General features: G+C 37.2%; 1 protein-coding gene across 3 annotated transcripts in view; it reads right to left on the reverse strand.

The window, feature by feature from the left end:
• The window catches only part of ABCC4 (ATP binding cassette subfamily C member 4 (PEL blood group)), a 273,974-nt gene that overhangs the window by 217,430 nt on the left and 43,327 nt on the right, over window positions 1-13,217 (reverse strand). The gene's annotated exons all lie outside the window — the stretch shown is intronic.

The raw sequence follows: 13,217 nt of genomic DNA on the forward strand, positions 1-13,217 counted from the left end.
TATAAGCTCCCAAGAGCTTGGAAAACTTCTAATTTATTTTACAGGCTATTTGGAAGAAACAATGCAATTTTCAGAGGAAGAAATCAAAACTATCAATAGTCATATTTTTAAATGCTCTAAACCACAAATAATTAGAGAAACAAAAATTAAACTAATCCTGAGGTACCACCCCACATCCATCATGGCTAACATGACATAAAAGAAAGATGATAAATCCAGGAGGGGATATGGGAAAATATGGAAACTAAATGCACTGTTTTAGGGAACAATTTGGAACTATGCCCAAAGGGTTATAAAACCATATATCCTTTGACCCAGCAATATCAGATTACTAGATAGGTCTATTAAGACAAAGTGATAAAAGAAAAAGGGGGGGGAACCCATATGTACAATAACATTTACAATACTTTTAGTGGTAATAAAGAATTGGAAACTGTTGGGATGCCCATAAATTTGAGATTGGCTAAATATGTTATGGTATATGAATGTGATAGAATAATACTACACTGTAAGGAAATAATAAAAGGGATGGATTTGGGAAAAACCTCGGAAGATTTTTATGACGCAAAATGAAGTGAGCAGAACTAGAAGAATCAACATAATAAATACAAAATTTAAAAATAATGGACTATGAAAGACTTACTAACTAATCAATTCAATAATCTACCGTAACTCCAAAAGAGTGATGATATAAAATGCTATCCCACCTCCAGGTAGAGAACAGATGAAATAAGAATGCAAAATGATGTGTATTTTTTCCTTTATTTTTCTTGATTTTTCTTCAGAATATGAGTTATGGGGAAATATGTTTTACATGACTTCATATGTATAAAGTATATTTTTTCTTATCTTCTCAACAGCTGGGGAACATATGGGGAGGGAGAGAATTTAGAACTGAAAATTTTTTTTAAAATAATCTCAATGTTTTCAAAGAGTGTTAAGACAGTTAAATAACAGAGGGAACAGAAGCAAACTGATTCAGTTCTAAGGATTTTTAAAGAAAGAAATAGAAGGGAGGATAAAAGGAAGCCATAGCACAGAAATAAGAAAAAAGGTGGAAGGTGAAAGTTACTATTGACATATAACTAGGGGGAGCGGAAGAATAAACATCATTCTCATTTGAAACAGAAAAAGGAAAAGTAAACCTTATACAGGTTATAGGAATACGTCAAACTCAACTAAGAAATAAGTATCACCTTAATAAAAGTCAAGTCATAAACTGGGGAAATAAGTGAAGGAAGAACAAAAGATACACTCTGAAGAAGATAACAAAGTCAAAGTTCCTATATCCAAAGCCTCCAAAAACTTAAAATATGAATTGATCTTAAGCCATGAAGGAACTCAAAAAGGGTTTTGAAAATCAAATAAGAAAAGTAGAGAAAATTGGAAAGACAAATGAGAGTAATGCAAGAAAATCATGAAAAATGAATGAACTTGGTAAAAAAATGTCACAAAAAACTGAAGAAAATAACATCTTAAAAAACAGACTAGGCTAAATGGTAAAAGAGGTACAAAAAAGTCACTGAGAAGAATGCCCTAAAAAGTACAATTGGCCAAATGGAAAAGAAGATACCAAAAAGTTCACTGAAGGACATAATTCCTTAAAAAATAGAATTGAGCAAATGGAAGATAATGATTTATGAAGGAACAAAAAACAATAAAACCCCAAAAGAATGAAAAAAAAATAGAGACAATGTGAAATATCTCATTGTAAAAACAACTGACATGAAAAATAGATCCAGGAGAGATAATTTTTAAATTACTGGACTAACTGAAAGTCATGATCAAAAAATAGCCTAGATATCATCTTTCAAGAAATTATCAAGGAAAACTACCCTAATATTCTAGAAACAGAGGGTAAAATAGAAATTGAAAGATATCAGTGATCACCTCCTGAAAATGAAATGAAATGAAAATGAAATGAAAACTCCCAAGAATATTATGGCCAAATTCCAGAGTTCCCATGTCAAGGAGAAAATATTTCAAGGAGCCAGAAAGAAACAATTTAAATATTGTGGAGCCACAATCAGGAATATACAAGATTTAACAGCTTCTACATTAAAGGATCAGAGAGCTTAAAATGATATTCCAGAGGGCAGAGGAGCTAAGATTACAACCAATAATCATCCACCCAGCAAAACGGAGTATCAACCTTTGGGGGAAAAATTGACATTCAAAGAAACAGAAGTCTTTCAAGCATTCAAGATGAAAAGAAAAGAAATAAATAAAAAATTGACTTTCAAATACAAGACAGAAGAAAAGCATAAAAAGAATCTTAAAAACTGAAAATGTTACAAAAACTGTCCTGTATTTTGATACATGCTCTACTAACAATTGCACAGTCTTAAATAACTATATATATAAGTGAATAGTTTACTAGCACCTATAGAAATAGCAGAAATTCTGAGTTTGTAGCATTTTCATTTGGGTTCTTGTCCATTCTTTCATGGACTTATTTGCATCATATTGTCTACACTTTTAATGAGCTCTTTGAATCTTGTCTATGATCTCATGAAGATGTCAGTAGAACACGTTCAGAAAATTGAAACTTGAGAATAAAAACAAGACATATCATCTACATGAGATATCAACAAAATAGAAGGTTCTATAAGTCAAAATTCAAGTATTATGTAAGCATAATTATCAGGATAATAAAATGTTATTACTTATTCAAAAAAAGAAATTACAAGAGAGAATATTTCAAATGATTCTGGGAAGCATAAATTAATATGAAATAAAGAAAGTAGAACCAGAAAGAAATTTACAGGATAGGAGAACTCTGATCTGGGAGTTAAGTGATATTATTATCAGAAGTTAAGTAATCCACCCAAGGTAACACAGCTTATAAATATATATAAAGCCAAAATTATACTCAAGTCTTCCTGACTTCAGGATCAGTACTCATTCTGCTGGGCCACTTCACTGTCACTAGGAAATTAATATAGACAAGTTAATCTCCTAAATGTTTCCAAATTAGAAAGCACAACTCATAAAAAATAGTAATCGTAAAACCTCACAATTTTATTTTGCTACTTTTATTTTCATAACCTGGTGATGATGTATATAAATTTTATATATATGTGTGTGTGTGTGTGTGTGTGTGTGTGTGTGTGTGTGTGTATATGTATGTATTGTGTGGGTACACAAAATACTTTATATCTATAAGTTAAGTACTCTTCCAACAATCCAGTATTTTAAAAATACAGTAACACATGAGCAAAATCCATGCATTTCTAGAATATTTCAAGTTCCTTTCCAGAAAATAGAGCAATAACTTGTGTGATTAAGAAGTGATGGCAGTGTCTGGGGGGGGGGGGGGGCAGAGCCAAGATGGCGACAAGAGCAGATAGTGTCTTAGGCGCTCTCTCATAAATCTTCGAAACTAAGGACTCTAACTAAATTTTTGAGAGACAGAACCCACAAAGGGACCCAGTGAGGCAGTTCTCCTACTCAAGATAACCTGGAAAAGAGCAGAAAGGCTCTGCTCCCTGGGGTCAGAGGGGCGGCTGCCAGAGGGGTGGCCCACCAGAGCAAAAGAACTTCAGCCTCCCGGAGGCAGCCCCAGGGTGCTGGGAGCCCCAGCTCACAGCAGCAGGGGAGTTTCCTGACCCATGCCCTGGGGAGCACCGGGCACAAATTGGGGGAACAGCGGGGGACCTCTGCCAGAGCCAGCATGTGAAGCCCAGTCCTCAGGGCACACAATGAGCAGGGCCACAGATCCAGCAAACAGAAGCAGGCGGAGCCAGTAAGCAGGAGCCCCCAGGGCATGAGCCCATTGAACCTAGGGAGGGGAGTGAAGAGAGAGAGAGAGACTGCAGAGCTCTGTCCTCTGCCCCTGGAACAGGACTCTGGGGCTCTGACCACATTCAGATCCTGATCACAGTCCAGGCCCCACCACAGAACAGCAGGGCCCCCCCCACCTCAGCCCTGTGGCAGAGCGGGGTGCTTATGATCATACACAGACCAGGAGGGAGGACAGAGCCTCACACACTGAGACCCTTGTGGGAGTGTCCCAAAAGCTCAGGAAGCACCCCCCAAACAGGCTGAGGCTGGGAAAATGAGCAAGCAGAGAAAAAAGAGGAACACCATTGAGAAATACATTATCTATGATCCCAAGAAGGATCAAAATACTCAGTCTGAAGCTGAGGAAGCACAAACTCCTGCATCTAAAGACTCCGAGAAAAACAGAAATTGGGCTCAGGCTATGACAGAGCTCAAAAAAGACTTTGAAAATCAAATGAGGGAGTTGGAAGAAAAACTGGGAAAAGAAAGGAGAGAGATGCAGGAAAAACATGAAAATGAAGTCAGCAGCTTAGTCAAGGAAATCCAAAAACTGCTGAAGAAAATAGCTTGCTAAAAAACAGCTTAGGTTAAATGGATAAAACAGTTAGTGAGGAGAAGAATGCTTTAACAAGCAAAATTCGCCAGATGGAAAAAGAGATAAGAAAACTGTCTGAGGAAAACAAATCCTTCAGACAAAGAATAGAACTCAGGGAGACTGAGGAATTTATGAGAAATCAGGACTCAATACTTCAAAACCAAAAAAAAAATGAAAAATTAGAAGAAAATATAAAACATCTCATTGAAAAAACAACTGATATGGAAAACAGATTTAGGAAAGATAATTTAAAAATTATTGGAATACCTGAAAGTCATGATTAGGAAAAGAGCCTTGACATCATTTTCAAAGAATTACTACAGGAAAATTGTCCTGATATCCTAGAAGCAGAGGGCAAAATAGAAATGGAGAGAATCCACCAATCCCCCCACCCCTGAGAAAGAGATCCCAAAAAAACAACCCCCAGGAATATTATAGCAAAGTTCCAGAACTCCCAAGTCAAAGAGAAAATATTACGTGGAGCTGCAGTCAGTATCACACAGGACTTAGCAGCAATTACATTGGAAGCTCCTAGGGCTTGGAATATAATATACGGGAAGGCAAAAGAGCTTAGAATGCAACCGAGAATCAACTACCTAGCAAAACTGAATGTCCTAGGGGCGGCTAGGTGGCACAGTGGATAAAGCACCAGCCCTGGAGCCAGGAGTACCTGGGTTCAAATCCGGTCTCAGACACTTAATTACCTAGCTGTATGGCCTTGGGCAAGCCACTTAACCCCACTTAACCCAGTTTGCCTTGCAAAAACCTAAAAAAAACAAACAAAAAAAAGCCTGAATGTCCTCTTCCAGGGAAAAAGATGGACTTTCAATGAACCAGGGAAATTTCAAATGTTCCTGTTGGAATGGCCAGAGCTGAACAGAAGGTTTGATCTTCAGATACAGGACTCAGGTGAAGCATAGCGATTGGAGGAGAAGGGGAAAATATGAGGGACTAAATGAGGATGAACTGCATGTATTCCTGCATAGAAAAATGACACTGATAATACTCATATGAACCTTCTCAGTTAATAGAGCAGGTAGAGGGAGCTTTTATAGTTGAAGCACAGGAGAAAGCTGAATTTGAAGATAAAATATGGTGTAAAAATGGAGTCAATAGAAAAAAGGGAAATGTAATGGGAGAAAGAAAAAGTAGAGGGGGAATAGGCCAAGAGATTTCATATAATAAGATTTTTCTTTATTACAATGAGCTATTGTAATGATATGGAAGGGGGGAAGGAAAAGGGGAAATGAGGGAAACTTCACTCTCATCAGAGGTGGTTAGGAGAGGAAGCAGCATATATATACTCAATAGAGTATAGACATCTGGAGTAAGAAGGAGAGAGGGGGGACAGGGGGAAGGGGGTATGTGAGTGATGGAGGAGAGGATGGACCATGGGGGGGAGAGTGGTCAGATATAACACATTTTCTTTCTTACTTCTTGCAAGGGGCTGGGATTGGATTGGCCTGTCCGAGACCATAGGGCCAGTGGATGCTGGGCCTAAGGGGTGGTATGGGCGCTCAGGGCCTCTTGGCCCCAGGACCAGGGATCTGTCTGCTGTGCCACTCAGCTACCCTACAGCAGAGTCAGAGTGAAAGAAGAGAGAAAATAAAGTACGTGGTAGTGGAGAAATACGAAAAGAAGGAGTTGCAATCAGCAATGGCAATGATGGAAAAATATGGAAGTAACTTTTGTGATGGAGTTATCATCAAGAATGTGATCCACCCGTGACAGAGTTGTTAGTGTTGTAACAAAGACTGAAGCACATTTATTATTATTATTATTATTATTATTATTATTATTATTTTGGGGGGTGTAGGGCAAATGGGGCTGGGTGGCCTGCCTGGGGCCGCATAGCAGGGTTGTCATTGGGTGTCTAAGGCCAGATTTGGACCCAGATGTTCCTGGCTCAAAGGCCAGTGCTCTGTCCACCACCCAGCCACCCCTACTATTATTACTATTTTATTTTATTTTAGGTCTTTTTTTTTCTTTTTTTGGTTTTTGCAGGGCAGTGGGGATCGGGTGGCTTGCATGTCACATGGCTGGGTGATTGTTGGGTGTACGGGGACAGATATGAGCTTGGGTGCTTCTGGCTCCAAGGCTGGTGCTCCGTCCATTGCACCACCTGGCCATACCTACAATTATTACTATTATTTTTTTAATTTTAATTTTTTCTCTCCCCTTTACTTTATCACTCAAGTGAGGCTATATTTTTGGGGGGAGGGGGGTATTTTGTTTACTCTTAAACAAGAATATTTTATTAATATATAAAAAAAGTTTGTACAAAATGAGAATAAATATTAAATAAATACAAAAAAAAAAAAAAGAAGTGATGGCAACATTAAGTTAATAATGTCCTTGAAACTTTGGATTCCCTTCCAGATATCACTGTAATTCATACCCCCAAACTTTTCCCCCAATACTTACATTCCAAAAACTCAAATAACATCTGTTCAAAAATAACACTCAAAATTAATTCTTCATCACTATTCTCCTCCTACATCTCCTATATGTGCACTCTGTAGAAAATGTCTCAAATTGGGTCAACCTGTTTCCACAAGATCTAAGATTTAGTAAATAAAGTTGCTAGAGGTGTATATTTCTTTAAACAGTTAGATGATGTTAGGCTAGAAGAATTTGGTCTTTCTGATTCTATACCCTAAACTCTAGTTTACAAATCTGTTCCTATGCTTTTTCTTGTTATTACTGTTTTGATAAGCTAGTTCTAGCAAAACACACAAATACACCTTTTCTTTTCTCCTTCATATGTCATTTTTCAGTCATTTAAATCATATCTTCATGATCCCATCTGAGGTTTTCATGACAAAGATACTCTTTGTCATTTCATTCTCCACCTCATTTTACAAATGGGAAACTGAGGCAAATGGAGTTAAATGACTTGCCTTGGATTGTGCAGCTAGTAGGCATCTTACAGACTAGATTTGAACCCAGGTCTTCTTGACTCCAGGCCTGGCACTCTATCCACTGAGCCACATACCTTCGCTATAATTCATAAGCTATCTTTCTTCATAGCTAAACCTGTTTTTTACCTCTCATAATATCTCTTTCATCTCCTTGCTCTCTATCAGCACAGATATTTATTCATCATTTATCTTAACCTCTCATCATCATAGGTCCCATCATCTTGTCTTCCATATCATCTCCTCCAACTATATATCCTAGGTTCTCTGATTTAGTCCCAATGAAATCATTTGTTCTGTTGCTCCCATAATATAAGCTATATAAAGAGATTTAAAATATAATATTTATATAATATATGAAAGAGACAATCATTTAACTGTTAACCACTTCCTCAGACCCATATGTACACTGTAAAGAAAGACCTCAAATAAACAGAGAAGTGTCTCTTTTGTTTGTTTTGTTTTCTGCTTTTTTAGGCTTTTGCAAGGCAAATCGGGTTAAGTGGCTTGCCCAAGGCCACACAGCTAAGTAATTATTAAGTGTCTGAGACCAGATTTGAACCCAGGTACTCCTGACTCCAAGGCCAGTACTTTATCCACTACACCACCTAGCTGCCCCTTTTTGTTTGTTTGTTTGTTTTGTTTTTTAGGTTTTAGAAGTGTCTCTTTCACCCAATCTTCTCAACAATCTCATCTCCCTTTTCTCTTCCTGCTCCCAAGCACAAACTTTATATTCTTCCTTATTATTCCTTGGTCCCATCCCCTGCTTCTTCATCTACTCTTTTCTTGTACCCAGAATTTCCTGAAAATGACAAATAGGTCTAATCCTACAAAGCCAATAGCCCAAACACCTTCTCCTTTCTCCACTCCTACCTCCACCAAAATCCACCAAAATCCCTTCAAAACTGACACTGGAAACTAATAGTGCAATTAAGAATGGTTTACAATCTAGATCTGCTATTTTGTCATATGTGAAACTGGGATTAGAATCCTCATGATTCTATCATTTGGCCCTACACCAAATCTCTAGCCATCCACTCGTGCCTGTTCTAAATTCAAGCTTTTCTTCCAAAACATTAAGTTTCATCTCTCACAAGGAATGACAGAACTTCTTGTTCCCAGACTAAGCTTATATTTCACCAAGGAATAAATTTATTGTTCAGTCATTTTCAACTCTTGGTGACCCCATTTGGGGTTTTCTTCACAAAGATGTAAGGAAATTGAAATAAATAGGGCTAAGTGACTTACCCAAGAGCACCCAGCTAGCAAGTGTCTGAGGCCAGATTTGAACTCACAAAGATGAGTCTTCCTGATTCCAGAGCCACCCAGCTGCCTTAAGGAATAGTGCCACACAAAGAAATCCATTTAAAGCTATTAATTACAGGTCTAAATTCTATACTCTTGAGATCATTGAATGATTTTGGATAACACTTCTGTAGGGTTAAGTTTCCTTATCTCTAAAAGAAAAAGTTGTATTCCAGTCCTAGAGACTGATCTACCAAGTCAGTCAAATGAATCTGAGTCCCATCCAACTCTGAAAATCTATGCCTATAAGATCCCACTGAACTCTGTAGAACTCAAGGAATACTAATTAAGTTTTTTCTATTTCAAAGTATTTCTTCATCTTTGATTACTTTTATTAATTGCTGACTTTATAAAGAATGGTCTTTTTTGTTTTTTTTCTTTTAATGGTATTTTCCCCCAAAGATCTTGATTATGTACTTTGAATTAACTATTTTATCAATGTATGTCATTATATTACTTTATTAGTGATTTCCTTTAAGAAACATTATTTATGCCTCCACTATGTACAAAATACTATGTTAGGCAATGGGAGAATATATATATGTCAGTCACTTAAATTCAGTTCATTTGCATGTCACGGCACCACCACACTGAGGTCATAGTCCTCTTTGAGAATGAAAGGGAAACAATATAAATACATTGGTAAGTAAAATAACAGCAAAATTCTAACATGTGGGCCAAAAGGCAATTGGGAATGACAGAATATACACATGTATTGCATCAAAAATGTACATAAAATCTATTACCAACAGGAAAAATAAACTTAAGAGATTCGTTTTACCTTCCAAAAATTCTAGACCTTCCAAAAGTTTTTTTCCTATAGAGCCCATCTAAATAGCAAGGTCCACTATACCTTTTAAATTATTTATATTCAGTGAAGGATATCTACTTCCTATTTACTCAAGGCCTAAATTCAAATTTGGTTTCAGGCACTTACTAGCTATGCAGCCCTGGGCAAGTCACTTAACCTGTTTACTTCAGTTTCCTCATCTGTAAAATGAACTGGAGTAATACTTTCTTTTGTAGAAGATTTCAGAATACAGGAAAATATATTGATCAATAGCTGGAAAGGACCTGGGAGAGAAGGGGCATCTCTTCTATCCCCCAGAGATAACTGAGGCTTGAAGTTTACCCAAGTTTATATACTAAAAGGCAAGGCCAGACAGAGTTTGAACAGTCCCTCTTTTAACCAGGATTCTATTAACTAGGAAAGATGGGGGGGAGGAAAAGAATAGTTTCCTATGGATGACATATCCAAGAGAACTTGGAATCAGGAGAATTCATTTTCACAAGTTCAAATTTTGTCTCAGATGCTAAACAGCCTGTTTGCCTAAGTTGCTCATCCATAAAATGAGAAGGAGAAGGAAAGAGTAAAACATGCCAGTATCTTTGCCAAGAAAAATACCAAAAGGGGTCACAAAGAGTTGGACATGACTAAAACTACTCTTAAAGACAGAATCTTAATATTGATCCCTTTATATCTTTTAGTATTTGCAATGATCAACAATCAACCATTTATTTTTTCATACAATTTCTGGTGAATTTTGTCTATCCAGTATAACTGAAAACTTCTCAATCAATAAGATTGTATTTTTTGTCTACTTTATCCCATACAAGGAGTTTGGAATATCTTAAACACTAAATGAAATAGATTATTTCTCTATTAACTATTATTCTATAGAGGGCAGATAAATAGCACAATGAGTAGAGTACCAGCCTTGGGAATCAGGAAGACCTGAGTTTAAATCTGATCTCAGATCTCCAGTCAGTCTGCTCATAAAGCTCTGGAGGAGAAAGTGAGGCTGGTGACTTAGCACAGCACCCCCTCACTCAAATCCATTCATAGGTATGTCATTGCATAACTTCCTTGACGATCATGCTCACCTTCAAGAATGAAAGACAAAAATCAACCATTTATTCTACAACAGAATTCTAGGCCTGCACAATCTACCCTTGGCTTTCCAACCTTAATTCCTTTTATTAAGCAAACATCTCTTTGCCATAGCCCCTCCCTCACCAACAGAAATTTCAATAGGAGTTGTTCTGACAAGCCCAATGATTCTCAGGCAGAAGATTCATGAAATCATGGGTGCAGTTAGAAAAGAATTAATATTTTGACTAATCTAATCTCCCATATTCCAGTTAAGGCAACATGTCACAAAGACACACAGAGATGGGGGTTAAATCTAGGTCCTCTCACTAAATACAGCATTACAGTTTTAAAGCCCAAGATCATTTCATTTTAAGTTCCAGTCATATCATATTAAGGAAAAACATTGACCCAGATCTGACCACTGGACCCAGATGGCTACAGAAGAGAAACTGAGGCTGGTGATTTTGACCAGCCCTCCTTCACTCGAATCCAATTCATGTGCTTGACACATCATCCCTTCCCTGATGCCATGGTCTTTTTGAAAAATAAGGACAAACATCATTAAGGAAAAGCATTGCTGGAAGCCAACACATCAAAAGGAAAAATGCTTTAAAAATCATCTAATTATTTTTCCAGGACAGATAGAATACATGTAATAAAATCAACATTGCTCCATTAATGGACAATGGAAAGTACACTGACTGTCTGGTGCCAGAGATCCTGTCTCTGATGCTTCTGACCTTGGGAAAACTTCAGCAAGTCAAGCCCTTTTTTGGACTTCATATTCTTCATCTGTAAAATGAGGAAGTTGGGATGACAAATTGTCCTCTGAGGTCCCTTCTACCTCCATATCAATATTCTTCAGTATATTTTTTAATATGCTCTTTGTTCTAAAATTAAACCTAAAATGATGCTGAGTGGGCGAGCTCATTAGAATAATGGGAAATTGGGGCGCCTAGGTGGCGCAGTGGATAAAGCGCCGGCCCTGGAGTCAGGAGTACCTGGGTTCAAATCCGTTCTCAGACACTTAATAATTACCTAGTTGTGTGGCCTTGGGCAAGCCACTTCACTCCATCTGCCTTGCAAAAACCAAAAAAAAAAAAAATTAAAAAAGAATAAAGTGAAATTAACATAGGATTTCCAATATGTAAAGGACCTCCAACTTATTCCCTGACCACAAAACTGTTCTACATCACCACCAAATCAAGCCTACTTCTTTCCCCAGTCATGCCTCTCTTGAATAGGTTTGTTCAATCACATCAGCCATGTGCAACTCTTTATGACTCCATTGGAGTTTCCTAGGCAAAGATCCTGGGGTGGTTTGCCATTTCCTTCTTCAGTTCATTTTACAGATGAGGAATCTGAAACAAACAGGTCAAGTGACTTGCCCAGGGTCGCATAGCTATTAAGTGCCTGAAGCCAAATTTGAACTTAGTTCTTGAGTAAATAGTAGGTAGGTATCATTCACTACCTATAAACTAGAACTGGTAACTTGATACCTACCAGTATTAATGTGGTGTTGCCAAGACAACCACAGGACTCAAATTTCAATAAATTCAGGAGTTTTATGGGGTGAATTAATTAAATGTTTGACTGAATATAGCAGGCTAATATAATAAAAAATATAGCCCAAATGATGTTATAAATATTCTTGGTAAAATGATATAAATGGTCTTTGGTAGAAAAAAATGTTCTCCACACTGGGTTTAGGCAATCACCTATTTTTTTCTCTCCTCACATACAGTTTTTCCAGGAATGCAAGATACACATTTACCAGGAATTATATTCATTCTTAGGAAAAAACAGAAATAAAAATATCATTTTACACAAATGAAGAGGCAGCAAATTATTGTTAGAGACTTGGAATCCAGACAACTCAATTATAATCCTGCCTGAGATACTTAACCATATGACACCCCACCCCCACCCCCTATAATTCACTTAAGCCTTTCATGCTTCAATTTTTTCATTTATAAAATGTAGTAGTTGGATTCAATGACTACCAAATCGCTACTCCTCTGTAATAATATTCTTGGGGAAAAGCAAGGACATCTACCAAAAATAAGTTTAACAAAACTATAGGATGAGAAGTTAAACCCACAAAAATCAATTGCATTCTTGGCAATTTTTTTTGACAGCATTTTCATTCTCTCTCTCTCTCTCTCTCTCTCTCTCTCTCTCTCTCTCTCTCTCTCTGTCTGTCTCTCACTCTGTATCATGAGGAGTGGAGCAGAATAGGGTGTTAGTGATAAGCAAAAAGGTTTCCCACTCCTCCTCCTCCCCCCAAAATAGGAAGAAGGATAAGAAGGATCACTGAAACATTATTTTAAACACAAAAGAAAACAGGATGGTCAGAAGAAAATACAGACTAGCAAGATAAGTAGTTTCATTATTAAATTATTATATTAAAATTATTCTATTAGAGCAAGCTTTACATAAAAGAATTCATAGAGTAGTGGATAAAGCACTGGCCCTGGAGTCAGGAGTACCTGGGTTCAAATCCGGTCTCAGAGACTTAATAATTACCTAGCTGTGTGGCCTTGGGCAAGCCACTTAACCCCGTTTGCCTTGCAAAAACCTAAAAACAAAAATTAAAAAAAATTCATAGTTTCATTTTAGATCCTCTTTTTCTCCTCTGGTTACTAGTTCTAGTGGGTTGATTGCTGTCTTTTGTTCTTGAAGACGATCAGTCGAGTTACAGAATGTTGGACTGTGACTTATCAGACCGGTAGGATCTCAAAAT

The sequence above is a fragment of the Macrotis lagotis genome, chromosome 6, assembly GCF_037893015.1.
Source record: "Macrotis lagotis isolate mMagLag1 chromosome 6, bilby.v1.9.chrom.fasta, whole genome shotgun sequence".
Lineage (NCBI taxonomy): Eukaryota > Metazoa > Chordata > Mammalia > Peramelemorphia > Peramelidae > Macrotis > Macrotis lagotis.